General features: G+C 40.4%; 1 protein-coding gene and 1 long non-coding RNA gene across 3 annotated transcripts in view; both read left to right on the top strand.

Annotated features, from left to right (window-relative positions):
- The window catches only part of Entrep2 (endosomal transmembrane epsin interactor 2), a 420,439-nt gene that overhangs the window by 24,624 nt on the left and 369,415 nt on the right, over nt 1-26,400 (top strand). The window lies entirely within an intron of this gene.
- On the top strand, nt 15,193-16,516 carry LOC139704574 (uncharacterized). The gene is made up of 2 exons (XR_011706448.1): nt 15,193-15,262; nt 16,064-16,516. It is a non-coding gene; the product is annotated as an uncharacterized lncRNA (long non-coding RNA).

Here is a 26,400-nt window from a genome sequence, read left to right on the forward strand (position 1 = left end):
TGCAGTACTGATCCTTCCTGAATAAGAATATGTTATTACTTTTCATTCTATTTCTTATTTATTCTTCTGTTTTCCACTGCTATTATGAAATACCTAAGGGTGGGAAATGTATAAAGAAAAGATGTTTATTTAGCTAACAGTTTTAGAGGTGGAGAGTTCTCATGAAAGCCTCCCTGGCTACTTCACATCATGGTGGATGGCATCGTGGTGTTGTGAGAGGAAAAGGTCATATGGCAAGTCAGGGAATCCAGAGTGGTGAGCAACCCCTCTTGGTCTTTTATAACAACCCTCTCAGGAGAGCTAACTAGAATTTCATGAGAACCACCTGAATCCCTTTTGAGGGCAGCACTTCCAGTGACCTAGCAATCTTCTACTGAGCTCTACCTTTTAAAAGTCCCAGTGGAGATTAAACTTCCAGAACACAAACCCTCGAGGAACACATCACATTCCAACCATAGCAAACCCCAATGGGGAATTTTCCAGTTCTCTTCATGTAGGTTTTGCCCACCTCTGGTTCAAGGAATGCCTAGCAGTACCATTCTTTTTAGGTGTTACTGGTAGTGGGATCTTTTCAACCAATGTTTTCTAACTGGCTTTTCTTGTTTATAGGAATAAATATATGTTCCAATGTTATAAATAGACAACTTGATAAATACTGTTAATTCTTTCTAAAAGTTTTAAAATTTTGATTCTCCTGTGCTTTCTAGGTATTTAACATAATTTACCAATAATAATTATAATAATTTATTTCTTCTGCATTTTTTTTTGTTATCACAGATATTTTGGGTTCTAATTCCATTCCCTTGTGCCATCTATTTACCTTTTATTGCCTTCCTCTCTCTTTTGGCTATTTGCATATATGCATGTGGCTTTTCCTTTCTGGTTCTTTGGATTATTTAGAGTTTACTTTTAGTCTTACCAGTGGTTATTTCTATAACTCTGTATATTTGTTATGATAAACCTTCTATTCTTTGATTTAGCAGTTCTCAAATTGTCTCTATTGGGTGCTTGGAATGAAAAATGAAAAATGGTCACATTTTCCTTTCTTGTTTCCTGATTTTTGCTTTGTTGGCTACATTTTGACTTTAAAGCCTACCAGGCTTAACACTATTTCTAGGTGTTAGTCAGCTTTCCATTACTGTAACAAAATACCTGAGATACCTTATAAAGATAAAAGATCTATTTTGGCTCATAGTTTCAGAGGTTTCGTCCATGGTCAGTTGAGCCTGTGGTGAGGCAGCCTCTTTGAGGGCATGCCCCCAGTGACCTAAGACCTTCCATTAGGCCCCACCTTTTAAAGGTTCCACACTGCCCAATAGTACCAATATGGGGACCAAGCCTTCAACACATGGGCCTGTGGGGGACATTACAGTTTCAAATGATAACACTAGATTTATCAATTTTAGGCCATCTCTTAATGAGTACTCCTCTCCAAGAAAGATGAGGAAATGAATGCTCTTACCCACTTTTCCATTTCCCTCTCCATAATGTCCATTGAAGAAGATGGTTACTTTGACATTCCCATGTTTCAGCATTTACATCTGTAACCAAAGAAAAGAGGCTCTTGTTTTCCTCCTAACAGGGAGCCACATGATTTTTTCCATCTCTAGGATGACGTCACGGTGTTGGGGATGATTCTATTTGTTCTCTGCCTTCCGCTGTTCCCTTCTGCTCCTCTCTGAGTTGGGGGCTGTTAGTGAGATTGCTCAAGGTTTTGTTTACTTGCTTCTTCCTTGCTTTCTGCTTCCCAGGAGAAAGCTTCCCTTGCTTTCTGCTCCCGGAGACCCTGCTGTGCCAGGCGGGCTTAGTACCAGCTTTGCTTTATTGTTAGATTTTGGGCAAAAGCATATTCTATTCATATTTTGATATTGGATTTCACTCATCATCCTCAGTATTTGATTATTTAGTACATATCACTAAAAGCATGGTAGTCCCTTTGTTGTCCTCTTTTTAACAGAAAAGAGCCATTTATATTTTAACCATTTATATTTTAAAGCTTGAACAGGTAGATGAGAACTGGTATCTTATGCATAGTGGAGTTTCAAGGAGAGGCTCCTTTTATTTTGAAATATGGCTCCTTTTATTTTGAAATAGAGCTAGCTCCTTGGCACAAACACTGAGTATGTTTTAGTGAAGTACACAAGTCAGGGCTGTTAGATGCAAAAAATAAAACAAAAAAACCTCCCCCAAATAAGAAAATAAAACAAAACCAGAGTCCATTTTAGCCAATTTCACAGAATCCTGTTTTTTTAGGATCAGTACCCAAAGCTCAGTGCTGGGTGAAGACAGCTCTGTGACTCTTTACTTGACGAAGCTTCATGGGGATCTGTGTTCGTCAGCTTCTGTTATTGTAAGAAATACCTGAGATAAATCAACTTATAAAGAGAAAAGGTTTACTTTGCTCGTGGTATCAGAAGTTTCCACCCATGGTTTCTTGGCCCTGTTGCTGTCAGCTCAAGGAAGCACAGTACATAACGGCAGGAGTGAATGATGGAGGGCACCTTTTCACCTCAGCATTTACATCTGTAACCAAAGAAAAGAGGCTCTTGTTTTCCTCCTAGCAGGGAGCCACATGATTTTTTCCATCTCTAGGATGACTTCACGGTGTTGGGGATGATTCTACTTGTTCTCTGGAAGCAGAGAGAGAGGATAAGGCAGGGGTCCCAACGTCCCCTTCAAGGGGCACACCCACAGTGACTTAACTACTTCTCACTAGGTTCCAACTCCTAAAGGTCCCATAACCTCCTAATAGCTTGCCAGTTTGGGGACCCAGCCTTCAACTCAGAGGCCTACGTGGGACACTGCTGATCCACACTACGGTAAGATGATGCTGAAGCTCTCCCAGCACCGCCTTTGCAGCACTGCCTCCCTCCCCTTTCCTACTACCCCTCTGCTCACCTGAATGGCAGAGCCAAAGCACATGCCTGAGCCCTAGCCACCAGGAAGGCTAGCCACGCTCTCACTTTCACCCTGAAGGGGAACAGGAACTTCTCATAGGGATCTGTCTGCAGAGGTTGGAAGGGTGTTCAAAAACCATGCTGGATGGCCACAAACGTGACAGGATTTTCACTACAGCGCTGTTCTCTGCTGGTGTGTGTGGGATGGGCCACTTTTGGAGGCATGCTATAGCCAAGGCAGGGAGCCGGCCAGATGGAGAAGCCATTGGGCTGGAGGTGAGGAAACTGTCACTCCCATGATTTCTCATACTTACCAGCTTGGTGACCTCGGGCAGATCACTTGCTTTCTTTGACCTCCATTTCCTAATCTGTAAAGTAAGGGCTCTGGAAGGGTGGTGTTTAAGAACCTTTCTAGCGTGTGTAAGGCACTTAGTGTATGTTTGCTGCATGAATGAATAAACAAATCTGTTACCAATTGGATCTCTGAGAAGGATAAATGGACACAAAGAGACATTGTGTTGTAGCGGGTTTACTTTTGGTCATGAATTTTGTTCTCGTTAGAATATATTTAATGTGTTTAAATTCCTGGATATCCATTATTTTAAAAGGTAATTTATGGCAAGAACAAGGAAGTAAAAATTATCAAGAAAGTTTTAATTCATGAATTATTAATGCTTTTCTTAGCATTTAGAACATGAGAATTTTTATTTGCTTCGGTAACTGTCAGACTTGAGAACATGAAGACAAGATAACATTCAGATAAACTAATGGGGAAGATCCTTCCCTAAGTGAGTTAAATTATTTATAATACTCATTTTTTGCAGTAAATGGAATAAATGAGCATTTATTGAGTGAGTACCTAGAGGAGCTTTCCAGCCTCTGTATCTTTGACAGGACTTGTTCATTGACTATCAGCTCTGTTTTAATTAGGCATATGCCTTCCTTTAATTTTTTTGCAAGTATTAGGAGAAAGTGAGTAATAATTATTTCTAATTTGCTGTATTCCTTAGATGAGGACTATAATAACTGTCCTTTCTTTAAAGGACCTTGTGATTTTTAGATAACAGTTATATATATATATTATATATATATATATATATATATATATATATATATATATATATATATATATATATATATATATATATCTCAGATCAAGGGTCTACAAGTATCTTCTTAGCAAGAACAGATGTGTGTCTGGTCATGTATGAGTGTCTCAAGGAGCTCAGCCCAGGGACAGTGTGAGGATGAGAAACAGCGACCAGAACTCTGGTCTCTGCCATCGATGTTGTTTGGTACCTCACAGAATCCATTTCTCCTTGTTCATCTTATTTTCTCTTTTGCAGTCTTGGAACTGCCTTTGCCCTTAGTTCCATAGGTGGCTCTTGGTTAACTTAAGCTAGTCACCATATCCCACTCTCTTGTCACAGCAGTTGTTTCAGGAACTCATGATGCAGTCAGTCAAGGTCAGGGGGAATTCTAGGACCAGGATGGGGTTTTTAAGAAATGTTCTTGCTTCCCTGTATATGGGGATTTAAGCTGGGACTGCCATACACACTTGATCATAATAAGGGGAGAGTCTGGGGGATTCTGTGTGGAGCCCAAGGGTAAAAACTGATGCCATAGAAACTCAATAGGAGGTGGAGGAGAATTGAGACTCTGGTGACATTGTGTCAAGACCGCCCTGAGGAAGTATTCATCCCTAATCTTGTGTGAATGTGCAATTGTTGCAAGCATCTATATGAATGCAGTGGGTGCTGTAACAAATACCCATTATGCACTTCCTATAATGGAAACCACAACTGTCTTCCTCCCAATGATCTGATGTATAGCAAATGGTATTTGAAATCCTTTCTTATGTAGAAGTAGCTTCATTCTCCTTTTCTTCTTTTAAAACTTTACTAAACATGTCTGGTATGGTTGCTCTGAAATTCTTTTTAGGTATGTGATATATCCTTTCAAATATAGTTGAGTTTAAATTATTTAATTTTTAAAAATTATGGAAAAATACACATAACAAAATTTATATGTAAGCATTTTAAGCATATGGTTCATTATTGTTAGGTATATTCACACTGTTATGCAACCAGTCTCCAGAACTTGTTCATCTTGTAAAACTGAAGCGCTGTCCCGGTTAAATGACTCCTCATTTTCCTGAAAAATCATTATTCTATTCTCTCTCTATGCATTTGAGTGTTTTATATGCTTCATAGAAATGGAATCATAGTATCTGTCCTTGCTTGTTTCACTTTACATAATGTCCTCAAAATTCACCCTTGTGGTAGCATGCAGTTTCAGTGTTGTTCTTATAGAGTGCTGTTCTTCAGCACCTTTCACTGGTATTCTGTTGGTGATTTTGACATTCTTTGGTTTTCAGGGTCTTTAGATGTTTTATTGCTTTCTTCCACTGCCTTCCACTGTGTAGCATTTTCATTTTAGAGAACATGTGTCCTTTACTTTTGCAGTGTTTTAGGGTAGGGCTTTCCCTTGGGTATTAGAATGTTCAATTTTGGTAATTTAAATGACTTTTTATTGGAATTTGTTAGAATTTTCTTCCTTTTTATAACTGAATAATCAGTTATTATTATTGAATAAGTATGCATAACCATATCTTCTTTATCCATTCATCTGACAGAGGATACCTGCTGGCTATTGTGAATAATGTTGCTACAAACAAAGTTGTTAAGAGGTCTTTGAGACTCTGATTTCCATTCTTTTGGTTATATACCCAGAAGTAAAAGAGTTTCTGGAAGATATATATGTATTTTTTTTTTTAAGAGAGAGTGAGAAAGGGGGGGAGAGAGAGAGAGAATTTTTTAATATATATTTTTTAGTTTTCGGCGGACACAACATCTTTGTTTGTATGTGGTGCTGAGGATCGAACCCGGGCCGCACGCATGCCAGGCGAGTGCGCTACCGCTTGAGTCACATCCCCAGCCCTGGAAGTTATATTTTTAACTTTTTGAGAAACAGGCATGCATTCCATACTGTCTGTGCTATTTTACATCCCTCGCAGGTGTGTGTGGTTTCTCCACATCCTCTCCATCCCTTGATATTTTCTACCTTAAAAAAAAATTAAAAACAGTAGGTATCCTGATGATTGTGAGGTAGTATCTCATTGTGGTTTTTATCTGCATTTTTCTAATGGTTAGTGATGTTGAGCATCTTTTCATATTCCCATTGACCATATGTATAACTTCTTTTCAGAAATATCCATTCAGGTCCTTTGCTTGTTTAAAAAAAATGGGTCAATATGTAGTCTTTTTAATTTCCTTTTTAACTTTGGGAATAGTTAAATGTATTTTTTTTTTTGTGGTTCTTCTGTTTCTTCTCAGAACTTCTGTTTTGGACCCTCTTTACCTATTTTCTTTATCACTTTCTCTTGAATGTTGTTTACCTATTTCTGCATTGCATTTTATTATTAAATATTTCTGCCTTTCCATCTTCCAATGTTATTATCTGCTTATAGATAGGATATATTTCTGGTTTCATAGCTGTAGTGTCATTCTTTTGTCCCAAAGTGATGATTGCTTTTATCATGTCCTTTTTGAGATCTACCTCCTCTTCTTTAGCCTTTGCTTCTAATATCTCTGTCCTTCTCAATTTCACTCCCAGTAATTTTATCTTGCAAATTAAACTCTTCATAACCCCTCAAGTTTCAGTGCTATTCTTTTTTTAATATTTATTTTTTAGGTGTAGATGGACACAACACAATGCCTTTATTTTTATGTGGTGCTGAGGATCGAACCCGGGTCCCGCCCGTGCTAGGCGAGTGCTCTACCACCGAGCCACAATCCCAGCCCCTCAGTGCTATTCTTATAGGGGATTCAGCATCTTTCATTGGTTTTCTGTTGGTGATTTTGGCATTCTCTGGTTCTCTGCATCTTTAGATATTTTATTGCTTTCTTCCACTGTGTAGCATTTTTATTTTAGAGAACATTCCTCCTTTACTTTTGCAATATTTTAGGGTAGGGCTTTCTCTTCAGTATTAGAATGTTCAATTTTGGTATTTCAAATGACTGTTTATGGGAATTTTCAATATAAGGTGATCTAACAGTATGTCATATCAGAAGTCTCCTGAATTTTATTATAGAGATAGGTAGCATACTTCTGTGATAAAGGCAGCAGTAGATTCATCAAATTGTTGATTCTGTGTGAAATTTAAATGTCTGCTATTGATGTAGAATTATTACATATATTTACAATGTTTTCCTTGGTGTATCACATGTTTTCTGCTCAGGTAAGCATAGTACATGACACCAGTCATAAGCATGTCAAACAATGCTTGGTGTCTATTTCGGATTAACACGAGTACTGTTTATCACTAGTGCCGGAGTTTCATCCACAGGGTCCACATTTGACTATAAAAAGTGTACAGCAGCTTCCCTCTTACCTGTGTTTTGCTTTCCATGTTATCAGCTGCCCATGGTCAACAACAGCCTGCACATGGTAAAAGGAAAATTCCAGAAATAAACAGTTCATAAGGTTTAATTGCACACAATTTTGAGTAGTGTGATGAAATCTCATGTTTTCCCCTTTGGCCAGTGTATCCACACTGTATATATTACCCACATGTTCATCACTTAGAAGCTGACTTAGTTATCAGATCAACTATCAGTGCTTATGTTTAAGTAGTTCTTATAAAGTAGCCTCATGTTATATTACAATGCCTATATCATTCACCTAATTTAATCTCATTATGTAGGCATTGTATCATGTCTTGAGTTCATTATAAGAAGAAGAATATAAGAATATAGTACAACAAGTCAGTGAAAGAAAAAAAGAGACTACATCTGCCTAGAGAATATTGTTATATTTATTCTATTTTATTATTATTTACTATTGCTATCATTACTATCTTACCATGTTTAATTTATAATTAAACTTTATCATAGGTACATTGTTAAGGAAAAAATATATATTAGAAAGGCAGTTTCAGGAATCCACTGGGAGTCTTGGATAAGGAAAGAATACTATAACTTCATCTAAGAGTTTGCATTGGGTAATAAAAAGTGAAGGACAAGGTGGACTTCAGAAATTATCTTTCACTGTGCCAAAAATGATGTGGCTCACTATATACTAAATCACTGCATCAGAAGACCTGTATGGTACTTTCCATTATAAAGGCCACCCTGTACTAAGCAGTATTTTTTAGAAAAAAAATAAATACCATCATAAATATAGCTTCCAGAAAATATCTAACCAGTCATAGTGACATTAAGCCCCATTATTCATACTGTTTTCTTCTTTAATATTACACAACTTAAGTATTAAGCTTTTTACTCTTTCATAAAATACTTTTTTCCCATTATCTATTTTGGACATTGGTAGCTGTGCCTGGCAGCCTCAATACTTTTCATATTCTATGCTCATATTCTTAACCTCTTGTGACCTTTTAGTATAATTTCAAGGCATATTGAAATTACTGGGTGCCTACATTTCCTTTTTGGTTAATTCTCAGAATTTCACTTTTTCCATAATTGCATTATGTATCTGTGGAATTTGAACAGCTGTTCTGGAAAGTCAGCTGGAACTTAGGGAAGAGAAATATTCAGTGATGATCCTCATAGTGCATCAGTTGGTCTCATCAACCTGTCCTGACTTTGAACATTTTATGATTTGCCCAAAAGATTTGGCAGTTGCTGCTTATTTTAATTGTAGAGCTTAGCTACATGAAAGGCAACCTTCTGCCCACACAGTAATGTTTAGTCTTAGTTGTGTATTGTGGTATAATCTTTTTGAAGACAGTTGATGAGACAGTTATATATCCAAATTTAAATTCAAATTCAACCACATGGTGATGTCCTGTGGTACTGCCGATGTGGATGCGTGTCATGGGAGACCTTTTATGCTAAATTTATGCATGTGCAGGCAGTCACAGCTATTTCTCAGTTTGCTCCTGTGCTTGGCAGATGGCAGATTTCTTTTGACATTGCTTGTATGAGGTACCTCAACATCAGAAGTGTTAACATGTAAAGAAATGTCGGTGTTAGACTTGAGGAAACTCAGCAATGAATTCATTGCTACCACTCCTACTCGAGACAGATGTCACACTGTCCTCTGTAAGAGATCTTTTCTGCTGATATGCCAGGGGTATTAGGAAGTTTTTCCTCCACGTTAGCCAGCTTTGGACCAGTTTCCTCCTGCTGACCAGTGACTGGTTTTGCTTAACATTAGTTGTTCAAACAACTATGAATATTTTTATTTGGAAAAATTAAGAAAAACATTAATGGTGATGGTAAAATACATATGTAAAATTTATCATCTTAACCATTTTTGAGTGTGCAGTAGTAAGTACATTCACATTGCTATACCACCACCATCACTATCTATACCTAGAATTTTTACATTTTGCAAAACTGAAATTCTGTACCTGTTAAATAACAACTCCAGAGACCCCTCCTCCAGCTCCTGGAACCACCATTCTTCGTCCTATCCCTATCAGTTTGACTGCTAATTCAATTATTTTTCTCCAACTACCAATTAATATTGAATGTGGAAATGTCCTATTACTCTATCTGTTTAATGGTTTAGAGAATGTTCTTGGCACTAAAACTTCTAATTTCTTGGGACCGGGGCTGTAGCACAGCAGTAGAGTGCTTGCCTAGCATGGGTAAGGCACTGGGTTTGATCCTTAACACCACATAAAAAATAAATAAATGGGGCTGGGTGCCATGGCGCATGTCTGTAATCTTAGCAACTTGGGAGATTGAGGCAGAGGATCAGGAGTTCAAAGCCAACCACAGCAAAAGCAAGGTGCTAAGCAACTCAGCGAGACCCTGTCTCTAAATAAAATACAAAATAGGGCTGGGGATGTGGCTCAGTGGTTGAGTGCCCCTGAGTTCAATCTCTATTTGAGGGTTTGCAAAAGTTTTTGGAGGTAAATTTTGCTTGTCTCCAAATGTGTCATTCTTTCCCCACTAGGTAACTTTGAAAGGAAAAATGGAAACTTTCCTCCTCAAGTTCCCGAGACAAATAAATATATAAATAAACAAACAAACAAATAAATAAAAATAAATAAATGAAATAAAGTTATTTTAAAAAGCCTTCTAATTTCTTCTTTCTACAGTATTACTATACTTTCTTATGTTTTTTAAAGGCTTGTGTAGCAATTTTTGATATTTAACATACAGAAGACAATTATTCAGAATTAAACATTTTTAGTATTTTTTTCTTTTTTTTTGAGATACGGTCTCATTATGTTGCCAGGCTATCCTTGAACTTCTAGGCTCAAGTGATGCTCCTGCCTCAGCCCCTGCAGTAGCTGGGACTATAGGTGGGAGTGATAGTGCCTGGCTTCAGAATATTTTTAGCGAAGTGCATGTTATAACTATAAATTTATATAAAATAAATAAATAATAAAATACAAATATTTAAAATGCAGTTAAATTTGATAGTGTCTTGTAAATAGCTGTAGTTAAAGTTCAACTTCATGTACAGAAAATCTGAATAGCAATAAAAAATAAAGAACAAAGAAAGTAAATAAAAAATTTGAGACTATTTTGGTAATAGAATCAAAGCCAACCTTATTAGTTACCTTCATTGTGAAATATTTAAAGACAGACTGAGGGTTTGTAAAAGTTTTTGGAGGCAAATTTTGCTTTCTCCAAATGTGGCATTCTTTCCCCACTAGGTAATTTTGAAAAGAAAAATGGAAACTTTCCTCCTCAAGTTCCTGAGACCAATTTATGTTGTGTCTCAGCAGGTAATGATTTATGCCTGCATGGGATATTCCCCAGGAACAGGTGTCTGCTTCTTCACCCACAGTCACAGGGGGAGTCCTCTGGTATACTTTCAGTATTAATGGGCACAACTATAATTCGCTCAGCCTATGCCGAACTCCTGTTGCAAATCACGTAACATGGGAAGACACTATCATTAAAAGCAAGAAGTTAGTCTGGGTACTTATCCAAAAGAATTGAAAGCAGGAACCGGGGAGATATTTATACACCCATGTTCACAGTAACATTTATCAAAACAGCCTAGAGGTGAAAGCAGCCCAAATGCCCATCAACAAATGAATAGGTAAACAAAACACAGCATTTACAAATACAATAAAATAGTATTGATTTTGAAAAAGGAAGGAGATTCTGACACACACTACAAGATGGATGAATCTTGAGGATGTTGGGTGAAATGAACCACCTACAAAAGGAGAAATGTTGTCTAGTTCCACTTTCAGGAGGGTAGTCAGATTCATAGAAGCAGAAAGCAGATGTTGTCAGGGTCTGGGGGAGGAGGAATGGGGAGCTGTGCTTAATGGAGACAGAGTTTCAGTTTGGGATGAGGAACAGAGCTCTGGAGAGGGATGGTGGTAATGGTTGCACAACACTGTGAATGTTCTCAATGCCACTGAAATGTACATTTAAAAATGTATGGTCAGAGACTTCAAACTATACTACAGAGCAATAGTAACAAAAACAGCATGGTACTGGTACCAAAACAGGCGGGTGGACCAATGGTACAGAATAGAGGACACAGAAACCAATCCATAAAACTACAACTATCTTATATTTGATAACGGGGCTAAAAGCATGCAATGGAGGAAGGATAGCATCTTCAACAAATGGTGCTGGGAAAACTGGAAATCCATATGCAACAAAATGAAACTGAATCCCTTTCTCTCGCCATGCACAAAAGTTAATTCAAAATGGATCAAGGAGCTTGATATCAAATCAGAGACACGCTGTCTGATAGAAGAAAAAGTTGGCTACGATCTACATACTGTGGGGTCGGGCTCCAAATTCCTCAATAGGACACCCATAGCACAAAAGTTAATAACTAGAATCAACAAATGGGACTTACTCAAACTAAAAAGTTTTTTCTCAGCAAAAGAAACAATAAGAGAGGTAAATAGGGAGCCTACATCCTGGGAACAAATCTTTACTCCTCACACTTCAGATAGAGCCCTAATATCCAGAGTATACAAAGAACTCAAAAAATTAGACAATAAGAGAACAAACAACCCAATCAACAAATGGGCCAAGGACCTGAACAGACACTTCTCAGAGGAGGACATACAATCAATCAACAAGTACATGAAAAAATGCTCAACATCTCTAGCAGTCAGAGAAATGCAAATGAAAACCACCCTAAGATACCATCTCACTCCAGTAAGATTGGCAGCCATTAGGAAGTCAAACAACAACAAGTGCTGGCGAGGATGTGGGGAAAAGGGTACACTTGTACATTGCTGGTGGGACTGCAAATTGGTGCAGCCAATTTGGAAAGCAGTATGGAGATTTCTTGGAAAGCTGGGAATGGAGCCACCATTTGACCCAGCTATTCCCCTTCTCGGTCTATTCCCTAAAGACCTAAAAAGAGCATGCTACAGGGACACTGCTACATCGATGTTCATAGCACAATTCACAATAGCAAGACTGTGGAACCAACCTAGATGCCCTTCAATAGACGAATGGATAAAAAAAATGTGGCATTTATACACAATGGAGTATTAGTCTGCATTAAGAGATGACAAAATCATAGAATTTGCAGGGAAATGGATGGCATTAGAGCAGATTATGCTAAGTGAAGCTAGCCAATCCCTAAAAAACAAATGCCAAATGTCTTCTTTGATATAAGGAGAGTAATTAAGAACAGAGTAGGGACGAAGAGCATGAGAAGAAGATTTACATTAAACAGGGAAGAGAGGTGGGAGGGAAAGGGAGAGAGAAGGGAAATTGCATGGAAATGGAAGGAGTCCCTCAGGGTTATACAAAAGTACATACAAGAGGTAGTGAGGGGAAAGGGAAAAATAATACAAGGGGGACAAATGAATGACAGTAGAGGGGGTAGAGAGAGGAGAGGGGAGGGGAGGGGAAGGGAGGGGGGATAGTAGAGGATAGGAAAGGCAGCAGAACACAACAGACACTAGTATGGCAATATGTAAATCAATGGATGTGTAACTGATGTGATTCTGCAATCTGTATATGGGGTAAAAATGGGAGTTCATAACCCACTTGAATCAAAGTGTAAAATATGATATATCAAGAACTATGTAATGTTTTGAACAACCAACAATAAAAATTAAAAAAAAATGTATGGTCAGTAAATTTTATGTTGGGTATATTTTACTACAATTTTTAAAATTAAAAATAATTAATAGTGACTACTAATTTTTTTTAAAGCAAGAAGTTAGGAACATTATTTGGATGGAACAGAAATATAGCAACACTCACCCATTCAAGCCAAAACAGGAGAACTGGATAATTCAGTCAGGTATAAAAGATAGACTTTTTTTTTTTAAGTCTTAAGACCTATTTACTTTCATATTTGTACAGTCATTCTGATTATGTCAGCCTCAGAAGCTTAAAACTCCATCCTTCCCCCTATTGTTGGGTAAAATATCTGCTCTATAGCTGACCTGCAGGGCTGGCCCTTTAACTCTCCGGGTGGACACATCCTGTGCAGTTCCTGAGTGTCTCTGTGCTCAGCCTCAGTGGCGTCTTATAGTCTTCCTCTCTCTACCTGTTCCCTTCCATTATAAGCATTTGTGTTTCTTCTCCCCTCTGTCTAGAATATTTTCATCCTTCTTTTCTAAGACTTAGGTGCATATTATCCCTTTACGCTGGACTCCAAGTCCTCATAAGCCCTTTTTTGCTTTGGGTCTCACCCGCTCATCTCTTTGAAAGAAAGTGCCTCTTCTCTCCTTCCCCTTCTCTTGGTCAAGGACCCTCTCCCCACTCCATCCCTGCTCTTCTGCTCTGACCGCTCTTTATTTTATCTTCTATTCGACACTTCTTACTCCCTAAAATTACATTTCTTTCAGCGTTTGTCTTTCTCCTTATACATGAGTTCCTTGATCCAGGGGCTTGGATTGGTGTGTATACCTCGTCTCTAGGATTTTTCCTTGGTACATGGTGGGTGCTCAGTGCAGGTTTATGGAGTATGAGTGAATGAAAAGATGAAATGAACCTCAGTTTCCACAGATAGAGTGCTCTCGTCCCGTTGGCTCAGTCTCCGAGGTGGGTCTGGTGGATCTTTCTCAGCTTATTAAGCATTCACTCTATGCTCAAACATTTGAGATATGGGGGGTTCATTTCTCTGGTCAATGTAGACCCTGTAAATACCTGGTGGGTTATGATCATTGGGTCTGGAACTCTATCAGTGACAAAGAATGGCTCTGCTTCTGTCATTTAGAGATGCCAGCTAGATTCTTTTAATGGACTTTGTTATTTTTAAAATGATTTTCTTCAGAGACATGGACAGTTTCTGGCTCTAGTCTCCTAGTCTCTTAAATATTGTCTAGGATAACTATTCAAGGCTATATGATTAGTTATTGGCTTTTCATTTATTTTAAGGACAGATGTTTTAATTCTCACCTTTAGAGAAAGCTCTTAAAAATTCCAGTGATAATGTATCCTCCCCAGGTTGGCACTGGCATTTTTCAGATCACACTATGTGTGAGAACTCCCCTGTGCAATTGGCAGTGTTATTGCATCACTTTATAAATGGCAGCTTAAATGCTGAAGAACAGGATGATGGGAGAGTTGTCAGTTACTTTGATGATGCCAGGTCATTATGGATGGCCAGCAACCATTGGGCTTTTCTCTCCTGACACGTTATAATTCTGTCTCTGTTAAGATGGCTGTATTGCCATAGAGAGAGACATAAGTCCATCTGCCTTGATATGGATTCCCTGTGAACATGTCAGGTTTCTTTTTCTCTTTCATGGTCCTTAGAAAAAATTTCATGGAGCGCTGTTCTTAATCTAAACTGGAAGATGGTAGGGAAGGGCCCAGAAAGGTGGGGGTGCTAAGGAGGGGTGAGGTCCGGGGAGCTGATGGGCTGAGGGCTCAGCCACCAGGCATGACTCAGACCTGGAGCCCCTGTGCAGCCTGGGCTGTCTGGAGCAACTGGTCTGCAAGGGCCCGCTTGGCTAGACTTTGTCTGGGGAGCCAGCCACTCAGGGAAAGTGAAAAAAATATCGGTGACTGTGTTTGGAGCAAGGTGAACTCCCTGGGCAGTCCTGGAGTGACGTGAGGCGGGCTGCCAAGGTCCAGCTCTGCAGTGTTAGAGTCTGTAAACAAGTCAAAATAACACCTGGCATTTTGCCAGGGGAATGTTAAAGTTCGTAAACAAGTCTGGATGGTGCCTGGCAAAATGCCAGAGGGAGTGGTTTGAGAAGTAACAAAAACAAGCCATTAAGTGTGGAGATTCCTTATTGGTTGACTGATGTATCTAGTTTATGCTAATTAGATAAGCTGTGTGGAATGTATAAATACTGCTCCTGTCCTGCAATAAACGGCTTCCACTCCTGCTGTATCAACGTACACAAGTTATTCGTCACCCCCCGGTTATTTTGCTGCAGCCGAACGAACTGCGGCAGATGGTGGCCCGTACGGGGAGCCCCGGGACACTCGGGGGTAAGTGACGAAAAAAGCTGCCCGTCCATAGATAGGACGGGAGCAAATCTGCTCGTCCCTAGACAGATAGGACGAGAGGAAAAATGACCATTTCCAGAAAATGGAGAAGATTGATACAGTATGTTTGTGTCTTGTTTTGTCTCAGTGTATTGTATTGTTTTTGTGCTGAAAATATGGAAGGGGTGAAAAGTAAATTACTAAGGGAAGGAAGCACCCCAGTGGAACCAAGAATAGTTAGGGCATGTGTTGATAAGAGCCCAAGAACTCTAGTCAGAAAGAAAAAGAAAGTTCAGAAGAAGAAGGATTATCAGGAAAAAAGTTGCAGCAAAAGGCTATTACTAAATACTTTTCGTTACCGGAGGGTGTGTGAAGCGGAGAGGCGGCTGCCGAGTGTGCAAGCCGGTCACAGCGCAGCAAGGATTTTCCAAGAGGCGGCAGCGACTGGCCCTTCCCCGCCTCCTGGCCGGGGAGCTAACTCTTCCACTGCCACGAGCCCAAATCTAGACCTGACCTGGAGGCACAGTCTCACAGGCTCTTGCTCCCTGTGCCCAGTAGCAGTTTGAGTCCGGGACCCTCCCCAGGGCGATCTGGGGCTACCCGGATGCTACAGCCAGCAGAAGACGCTACTGGTGTCCCTGATGTTTGGTCATTTTCAATGCCAATAACTAAGCTACAATGGTTCTCCCACACCTGGAAGCTGATGAGTAATGAGCACTATTAATGCTTATTTCCAATGCAAAAAAACCTTGAGATAATGTACTAAATTGTTCAGAAGGTTGTTTTCTTAGTGGAATGCTACAGGATTTTTTTTAGCCATTCGGAGTTCCTGCCTTCGTCCCAGTGCCAGTGAAGATGAAGGTGGAAGAATTTCCAGTGTTGCTGAGAACCAGACGAGACTTCAGCTGAGAAACGGACGAGACTTCGGATCAAGCTAGCTGCCTGCAGAACTTACCTGGACTGTGATTTAAGCTAGCTGCCTGCAGAACTTACCTGGACTGTGATTTACCTGGACTGTGAGTTAATCTATTGAGATACTGCTTTACCTCGACTGAGACAACAAACTGTAATCTATATCTTTGCAAATGGTGTCATTGCTGGTATAATTTTTCCAAGGGCTTCTTGCATGGAGCCATCAAGTGGCTTGGTATTGTGGCATTTTGTATCCTCCCTTTCTGTTTGTAGCAGGTTATTTATGGTGTTTCTGTAAAAACCACTATGGTCATTATTTAAATTAAACAAAAGGGGGAAATGTTAGAGTCTGTAAACAAGTCAAAATAACACCTGGCATTTTGCCAGGGGAATGTTAAAGTTCGTAAACAAGTCTGGATGGTGCCTGGCAAAATGCCAGAGGGAGTGGTTTGAGAAGTAACAAAAACAAGCCATTAAGTGTGGAGATTCCTTATTGGTTGACTGATGTATCTAGTTTATGCTAATTAGATAAGCTGTGTGGAATGTATAAATACTGCTCCTGTCCTGCAATAAACGGCTTCCACTCCTGCTGTATCAACGTACACAAGTTATTCGTCACCCCCCGGTTATTTTGCTGCAGCCGAACGAACTGCGGCACTGCAGTGTGACCTGGTCTACATCTCAGAGCTAGCAGCACTGAGAGGGTTCTGCAGGCTCTGGGCAGGATTTGGGGCATTGTTCTTGACTCTGCAGACTTCAGGCTTTCCTGTTGCCCTTCTAGGGATTCTGTAAACTGTCCAACATTCTTCAGGCAAATTCCATTTTCCACTTTGCTCAGCCAACTTGGATTCTGCTGCTTGGAAGTGAAAACCCAGAACCAGATATGATTGGCACTAGGAGTAGAGGCAGGCAGTAGACCCTCTAGAAAATGGGGGTGGGACATCTGGGATTGATCATTTGCCCAGGTTAGGTCAGAAGGCAGTGAAAGTCCAACCAGAGTGTGGTAGCCAGGCCTCCGATTGAGACCTCATGTCCTGACATCTCACCTTGTGCCTCACCACATTTGTTACTGGAGGTGACTGTAGTGGACTGATGGTACGAGAAGTTTAGCTGTCTCCTGTTCATGCCCTCAAAAGAGCTTTGGAAATTTATTCTTATTGTCTTGGCATTTCCTGATGAAAGAGATTAGGAATTTTACAAATGTGGATATCTTATCTGGGTCGTTTATAGACATTTAAGAAGTATGTTTGTTTATCCTCTACTTTTGTCCTGTTGCCAAAGCACCCCTTTTATTCAGGGCAAAATCAAATCCCTTAAATATTTTTCAAAACTGGCAGGGGTATAAGTAAAATAGATGAGAACAAAACAGCAATCATAGTTTTCTGGAGGTTCAGTTTTTCATTTTGGGTTTTGGAATTCATGAACCACATTTGTGAAGTCTAATCCCAGTATCCCATCAGAATCTCTTGGTTATGTGTCTTGCCATCCTCTCAAAGACTCTGATGGGGGGATGGATTCCCTGCAGTTAGGGTTATTAGGGGTGGTTGGGAGCCAGTTTGGTTGGTTCCAACATTCCTGTGAGGCCCTCATGGAGAAGGAGAACAAGACAGCACATCCTCTTTATCATGTGTGGCCCACTAGTGTCTTGGGCTGAAGTATGAAGTTGCTGTTTTTGTGGGTCACACGTGGGCCAGTGTGGGCAACAGCCTGTGCTTTAGACTCATGGATCTCCTTCAGCTCCTGAGTCACAGGGAATCCTCCTGCCCTCGTGTACCAGAGCTGAAGAGAAAAATCAGTCCCCATCATTGTCCTGTTCCTTATTGCTTGGGCCCACTGTGGTTTACTGTTAGCTTATTACTGAATCATGATGGTGCTTTCTTTTACCTTTCCCTCACAGCATGGAGTCCTCATCTGCACACACCTCTCCTCTCTCTCTCTCTCTCTCTCTCTCTCTCTGTTGTAATAAGGAGGAAATATCAGACTCCTGCTTTTAGCAGGTGTTAGACTGGTTCATTTTGGAAGTGGGGGTAGGGTTCCCTGGTGAGGATGGCCATAGACATCTGCAAACAGGATTCTTGCTGCACTCTATGCCTTGGAATGGACCATATGGTCCTCAAATATGAGAGGCTCAATGGTGACCCTATCTGGGTTCATAAACCTCTTGGGGTTCTAGTACTTCATGGTGAAATGCAGTTTCTCACCAGATAGACAAGTAGAGGTTTAGAAACATAGTCATATGCTGCATAGGGCCATTTTAGTCATTGAAGGGATGCATATATGACAGTGGTCCCATAACACTGTCATGGAGCTGAAAAATTCTTATTGCCTCACAACATCGTAGTCATTGTAACATTATAGCACAACACATTACCCACATGCTCATGGTGATGTGGGTGAAAACAAATCTGCCATGCTGACAGTCCTTTAAAAGGATAGCAATACAATTATGTGCAGCATAATGATAATAAACAACTATGCTATTGGTTTGCTTACCATGTTCTAGTTTATTGTTATTTTAGAGTGTACTCTTCTATTTATTTTAAATCAGTGCACATGTTAATATAGCAGCAGCCTCACATGTCTCATGTTTACTATGTCTCATGGTTGCATCATAAGGCCACATGGACTTATTGCCCTAGACCATGTAAGTTGGTAGGACTTGATGATGTATGTACAATGATGAAAGTGCCTAGTGACTAATTCCCAGAACCTATTCCTGTCATTATGTGAAGCTTGACATATTTCACTTAGTAGAAAACAAAGAGGTGTTTCTGGTCCCTGAGTCCAGCAGCTATGTCCCAGTCGCTTCCCTAGCTCCTGTCATTTCCCCCACCTTGGTTGCAAGTGCAACATCTACAACACAGAAAGCCTCTTTCTGGTCATGACTTACTGCAACCAAAATGCATCACTTTTAAGAATCAAGAGAAATATAGGCAGGGAGGTTGAATGTTTTCTGCAGAACTGAAGTTGTAGGTGCTCTGGATTTGGGAGCAGATAGACATGGCATAGCTCAAGAAAATGAAGGCCTCATCATGCCTTCTGGGAGGGCTTTTCTTGGCTGGGCAGCCTAGAGTGAGTTGCTGAGCTTCTGTTTCTGTACCTGTACAGCAGTGATAAGAAGCCCGGCTGGACTTGGTAAAGTGCACTTGTGATCTCTGCTACTCAGGAGACTGAGCAGGAGGTTTTAAAGTTCAAGCCCTGCTTTGGCAACTTAGTGAGACCCTGCCTCAAAATAAAAAAATAAAAAAGAGGGTGGGTATGTGGGTTCAATTTCCAGTTCCCTCACCTTGCCACCTAAAGAAGCCTTTCTTGTGGGAACTGGAAGTCAGGGAGAGCTGGATAAAATAACCTACATGTAATTCCTGGCACAGAGCATGCACGCAGTGTTTGGTAATCTCCCCTTTCTCCCATTAGGGATCATAGCTTCGAAGAGTCTTGCTGCCTTCGGGTGCTAAATGTTTTACCAGTTTCCAGTTGGATAGTTGAGATTCTTGGCTGTCATCTTTGTTTTGTTTTTCGATGCACTTTATTTATTTTCTGTGAAATTTGTATATTATATATACAAATTTTAATCTGAAAGTTGATTTTAAATTTGGGGGGAGATGTCCGATTTTGTAGCTCTTTAAATCTAGCAGGGATATATTTTATTGGCAGCCTCTTCTTCTGTTAAATCCAGTGATATCCATATTTGCTAACATAGCATATACAGAGAGTTTTAAAAATTGGATGTCAGGCTTAAGCATTGGTTTAGCTAATTTAATTTGGTCAGCCCATTTGTCAAAGCGAGATTTTAATTTGTGGTTAGAACTTGATGCTATTTGGCACATTGGTGACCACCAGTCGGCCTATGATCACATCTTCTCTTCATAGTTGCCAGAACAGCCGGTGTTGAAATTGCTGAAACAAGTGTGTGGGATGCACCACTTTTGTGCCTCTGCCAATAGGAAGGTATGACCATGTTTTCTGCCTACGATTCTGAATAAATGCCTAAATCATTAAGTGGATTTTTTTAGTAGTATATCTCAGCCATGATGACTGTGAATTAGAAAGCAAAGTATCCTTTGTATAATGACATTTTTTATTTGTGCAGAATATATTAAAATTTATTTGAAAGTTTTAATCGGCACAAATTATTTCTTGAGTTTTTGTTTACTGAAGATGCTCCCTGAATAAAATGTTTTCTTGAAGTTGCAGTTTAATGAAATAAATTGAAAACTGCTCTCTATAATATGGGATGAAAATTAAAGATGGGAGTATGCAGATTTTTAGTTCCAGAAAGGAGAAACCCATTTGAGACATATATTGTACAAGATGGTGGCTACAGTTAATAACAGTGTATGGTACTCTTTGAAATTGCTAAGAGTGTATTTCAAGTGTTGTTACCACAAAAAATAAGTATGCAAGGTAGTGGTTAGGTTAATTATCTCAATTTAACCTTTCCTCAGCGTTGACATATTTCAAAGCATGTTATACATGATAAATATATACAATTTTTATCAAATGAAAATAACAGAAAAAATTAAAAACAGTGTATCAGGCAGTCTTTTGTGACCTCTCGCTCCCAGCCCTGTGTTTGGCTCTCCCCAGGTCCACTCTGAGTTCCAGACCTGAGACAGGTGGAAGATAGCCATTACTCCACACTAGCCCATGTTCCATTGTTGAACACTTCTAATGTGGAATTCTGAATGACCTTAAATTGTAAGGGTTTGTTTGAGAGTTTGGAATGTCTTCAAAGAGATAATAGGCTTTCAAAATGTGTTTACTGAACAAATAATTGTTAAATAAAATTGCCTGCCCCCTGGCCCTACTGCACCACCCCTGTGTTCTCAAGGAGAAACCTTGTCATGCATAAAGAATTTGGAAATGCAGGAGGAATATAAAGCCATTGTTGGTAAAAGAAAACTATCAGGAAGAGAAGACACAACCAACTCTGGGCAGAGAGTGTGCCCAGGGCAGTCCACTTCTGCACGTGTGGCAGGAAGAGGAATCAGAAAGGATGCACCTCCCTCTTTTTTTGTTTTGTCTTTGTTCTCAGATCTCTTTGGAGTGTCATTTTGGTGCTGGATCTGAATTTGGACTCTGAAATGCTGTAAAAGATCCAGGGCAGGGCTCAGTTTGCCACAGCCCCTTATTACAATGGTGATTTTGCTATATACAGTTGTCTCTCAGGATCTTTGGAAGGATTGATTCCAGGATCCCTGCAGATACTAAAATCTATGGATGCTCAAGTCCCTTACAGAAAAACAGCACTGTGTTTGCATATAACTTAGGTGATTCCTCCTATTCACTTCAAATCTCTAGATGACTTAAAATACTTAAAGTATGCTATATAAAATAGTTGTTTTACTATGTTGTTTAGGGAATAATGACAAGAAAAAAACCTGTACATGTTCAGTACAGATTTCACCTTCATAGAGCTGACTGCATTTTCTATCTGAAGTTGGTTGAATCTATGGATGCAGAACCCATGGATTTGGAGGGCTGACTGGATCCCAAAATCTAAGTCATAGAGAGTCCAATGCACTGTCATTTATGATTTCAAAAGCATTATAAAGCCCAGGTCATTTTCAATAAAACAATGTGTACTTTGATGCTTGGGTATGTCTGCCACTGGGAGACATCAGGAGTGACCAGATATTTGCACCTTTACCCACAGGCACAATGGACCTGATGGCAGCTGTGCTGTCAGGACAGGATTCAGTACTGTAGTAGCCTTATCACTGGTGACAGAGTTTTCCAAAGTGGAGAGCAGCTCTTGATTAAAAAGTCCCAGACACACTGAAGCTCCCTTGGGTGATCTTGTATTTGCATTCCTGGACACTTCAGTGTGTATTAGAATGAGGGAAAACCTCTCAGATTTCAGTGTGGCAATGAGTTTTAGGTTGCCATTCTTTTAAGCTGGGTTTCACCCACAGTAACTCTTAAAGGTCAGCACTCCTTACATTGAAGGGTGGCTGGCAGACCTGGCCACCTTTTCCCAAATGCCAGGAATGGCCCAGTTATATGAAAACCAAAAGTCCTCCCAGAGAACCATTGTCCCAGGGCCAGGCTTAGGGAAGGGTGGAAGTTGATCAGTCCAGTTCCTTAGGGAGAAAATGCAATTAAAAACAGAATCTGCACCTGTTCTGGACTAAAAATGCATTTTCTGGATATCCAGTCCCTTCTGGGTGTCACCAGCATATCTGAACATGGGAGACATGAGCAGGAAGGACCACTCCCACCAAGACCCTTGTAACGACAGGGACCTGATATATCCGAGGGGCCTCCTATACCATAATGAGTGTTTCGGGTGGGGACCGAGGTCTGCAGAGTCCCTGTTATAAGGAATTTGTGCAAAAGGCAGGAAGAGAATACCCAACTTAGGTTTAGTTCTGTCCTTAGTGACTCTCTGAGTTATCTTGAGCTTCAGTGTTCCTTACATGCAGAGTGGGCATACAACTGCCATGTCTTAGAGTTGTTGCAAAACCTAAATTGAGGTTATATATGAAAGTACTATGTAAACTCTAAGGTAGAATTTTTATTAGCTTATTTGAACATGGTCAAATCAATTAACCTCTGACCAGGGCTGGTAGCCACCCTTCAATGTAAGGGGTGCAGACCTTTAACTTCTCTGTAAGGCAGAGTGGGGTGTTATGTCAGTCGTGTCTTTTTATTGTCTATAGTTCGATGCTTTGGCATCTTGGGACCCTCCTGACCCTGGAGGGACTGCTTTTCCCAGCCTGGCTGATTCCTGCAGACAGCAGTGACTGGCCTGTGAGTGTACCTTTCAGTGCACGTCAGCCAATCCAGAGCCATGTCCCCACCCATTTTCATTTTCAGGCTCTCACATTCTGGGACACTGTCCACCTGCCCTATTTGTTCTATGTCCAGGTACCAGACAACACAAGTCAATCCCTACACTTCAGAACACCTGGCTACTCAAACTAGCCAATCCTAAGTCTGTTTGCCCACCTCACCTAGTCCTTCCCCTAAAAACCACAGTACAGGCTCTTGGACATTTTCCCCTTGCTCCCTGTGCCTCCCGAGCAACCCCTGTGCTTCCCATGTAACTCTGTGTGGTGGGCCATGCCTCCTGATTCTAGGGAACTATGAGTGAAAACTTCTATCTCCTGACAGTCATGTTTGTGTCAGCATATCGTACCACACCTGAGTAAAATGAATCCCGGGTATGGTACCTGTCCATGCCTGTCCATAGGATTTTAGGATCAATAGCAGAATGTGTTTGAAAGCAAGTGGAGGTCTGATGACGATGGAAATAGCATGATGGTTGGCATGTGGCCTTTCTAAAATGGGCCAAGAGCAGAGCCAGGAGGGCAGGCTGAGAGTGGACCCTGAGTTCAATTTGGAATTGTTTGAGTTGGGGTGTCTGGAGGTCCTGAAATGACACATAGGTCTCTCTGGGGCTGTAGAGGTAACTGAGATTGCCCAAGAGTCGCATGAATCATGAAAACTCAGGGATGAGGACAGAACCCCAGGGAACATGGTATTGTAAGGAAATCAAGAAGAGAAAACGGTAAGAGACAGAGGAGTAGTCCAAGAAGTGGGAGGAGAAGGAGAATGGCAAAGTGTTTCAGAAACCAGAGGAGGGAGTGGCTAGCTTCATATAACCCTACAGAGCCTTGGGCCACAGAAGGCCTAGAGTATGTCCCCTGGGTTTGGCTAGTCTTCAAGGTTCAAGAACAAGTTGGGGAAGTTGCAAGCAGAAGTTGGATGGAGTGAGGGGGAGTTGAGAAGTGTGGAGGAGTGGAGGATTGGGAGACGGAGGTGGGAGTGGAGACAGGGCTGAGGGAGAAGCAGGATGGGTTTCATGGTGATGTGTTTGTGTAGGTTGTGGAGAGAGGATCAGTGGAGAGCCAGGATCCAAAATGCACATGCAGAGCCTTATTCTCCCTGGAAGAGAGATCTTCCTCTCCCCTGGGGCTCTTCCAGTTGGGAATGCCACAGGTGTGAGTAAAGGGGGCTCACCAGGGAAAACTGTCTTTAGGGACATTACACCCTTTACAGCTGCCTCTTGCTGTAAGTAGAACCCAATCCGTGATCGTTTTGAGAAATCAATGAGTTAATATTGTTTGGAAGGCATAATGTTTGGCACATAGGAAGGGCTGAAAAAAATGTAATTTTCCAAAAGTAAGTAATAGTTTAAATAAGCATTTATGGGTTTGGCCTGGGGTCTAACCTCTGCTGTTTATGACATGGTTTCTTTGGAAAAATATGTATCCAGTTCCAAATAACTGACTCAGAAGAGAGGTTTTGGAATGTAAGTTGGGGTATTGGCAGTGATAGATCGTGGTAACTTTTCTTTAATTTGAAACATATTAAAAGAAAGAAAATATCACCAATAATCTTACAACTTCTTTTGAATTTCATAAAGAAGGGGAATACCCTTATTCTTTACTTCCTATCCCTATAAACTATGTGAGGCATAGACTTCTGATGTCTATCCTGGGAGGGCTGTGTGCAGGCACCCCCTCCCCCAGTACCCACCTTTATGTGGATGTTGGCTGCTGGCAGCTTCTGCAGGTGGGCTCATGTGCTCACCCTCCTTGACTGCACATGCAAGAGGCTTTTGTTTTCCAGGTGGGAGAATCCCAGGGAAGACTCAAACAGGCCAGTTTCATGTCACTGTCTTCTCCCTGGACCAGTCACAGCAACCAGCATATCAGAAAGAGTGTGATTGGAAATTACAAATAGAATCACATGGAGTGAAAGGGAATTTACAAGAAGAGTGGAGTTTTAGGCAGATAAGACCATACCTACTATATAGTTTTGCCCAGTTATTTTTAATGGATATGTATTATTCTATTTTATAAACATAATCTACGTAGGCATTCTTCTATGGATGGAGTTTAGATAGCTCCATTATTTTACTATGTGAAATGCAAAAATTATACCATTCAAGTGCAGAGATCTCTAATTAAGTGAATTACAAGAGAGTTTTGGCATATAGGATTTCACAGTGGAGCTAATACTCTTACTCTCAAGGAGACCTTTGGACTTGATTTCCTATAAGAAGATGAATTTGTTGAGGAAGTATCATTTGACTCAGTTGAGGGGCTCTGTTTTTTCATCTTTATTTTTGGGTTCCTTTCCCATTTAAAACTGGCATGTGTTATCTTTCAAGTGGGCACAAGGCCATCATACCAGATGGTCTTGACTATAGGCAGGCTAGGCAGGAATGTGTGACTCTCACTTGGGTGATAGAGGCTAGATTTCTACTGGGAGTTGTCAGCCAGGAGGATGAGCATCACTTCATTATTTGGAAGGACATGTGGCTGCTCTTACAACTCATCCACTTTTTTTTAAAGCTCTTAACTTTGAGACTTGCTTCTTATTTCATAAAAGTTAGAGGATGGACAAATCTTGATGGGATTTTTATGGAACGATTGGTCCTGGTTGGTTGTGATCTTTGCAGTGAACCTCCAAGGAGGGCCTCAGAAAATCCACAATGCAGGATGCTTAGCTCAAGTCCAAGGACTCTGGAGTGAGCTTCATGGGGTGGACAGAGACTTGTGTGTATGGCTGAGGCTTGTCTTAAAGCTGGAGTTTGTCAGTGGGGGTGAAGAGGAGGAAGGGAATAATCTGGAGAGATAGGGGCTGCCCATGAAGGGCAGCATCTTCTAGAAACCTGAAGACAATGTTTGATTTTTGGAAAAGGGACACTTTCCCTGCAACAGAAAGAAGGTGCCACCCGAGTTTTTCTCCTATTTCCTTATATCAGGCAGGTGATTGAAATTTTTGCAAGTGCCTTTTAATTCACTCCACAGAAGTGCTTTTTTCCTCCCATGTGCTGCACTATATCATGTACATGGAATTTTAATTTTATTTTTTGCATCCAAGCTTGAACAATTAATTCTTGAGCTTCAGTGTATAGAATGTACCTTTTCCCCTGCCACAGCATATTAAATCTACCCCTTGGAAATATTTGGACTTAATAAATATAGGGATGGTTAGCTTATTCTTGAAATAAGTCAGTTAAAATAGTTCATTTTAGAGTTGCAGAGATTGCTTTCATAATTACTAAAGAATGTGCATGGTAGAAAAGGAGAACCTTATTTTTATTTCTTTGCTTTCTGTTTGGGGTTAGATTTTTTAATTTTGTTTTCTAGGTGTATAGTTCTGTGAATTCTGAAGACATGTATAGATTTCTATAACACTGCCAAAATCAGGATAAAGAACAGCTCTGTTAACTCATAAAACTGCCTCCTCTCATGCTACCCCTCTCTAATCCC

The sequence above is a fragment of the Marmota flaviventris genome, chromosome 2, assembly GCF_047511675.1.
Source record: "Marmota flaviventris isolate mMarFla1 chromosome 2, mMarFla1.hap1, whole genome shotgun sequence".
Classification (NCBI taxonomy): Eukaryota; Metazoa; Chordata; class Mammalia; order Rodentia; family Sciuridae; genus Marmota; species Marmota flaviventris.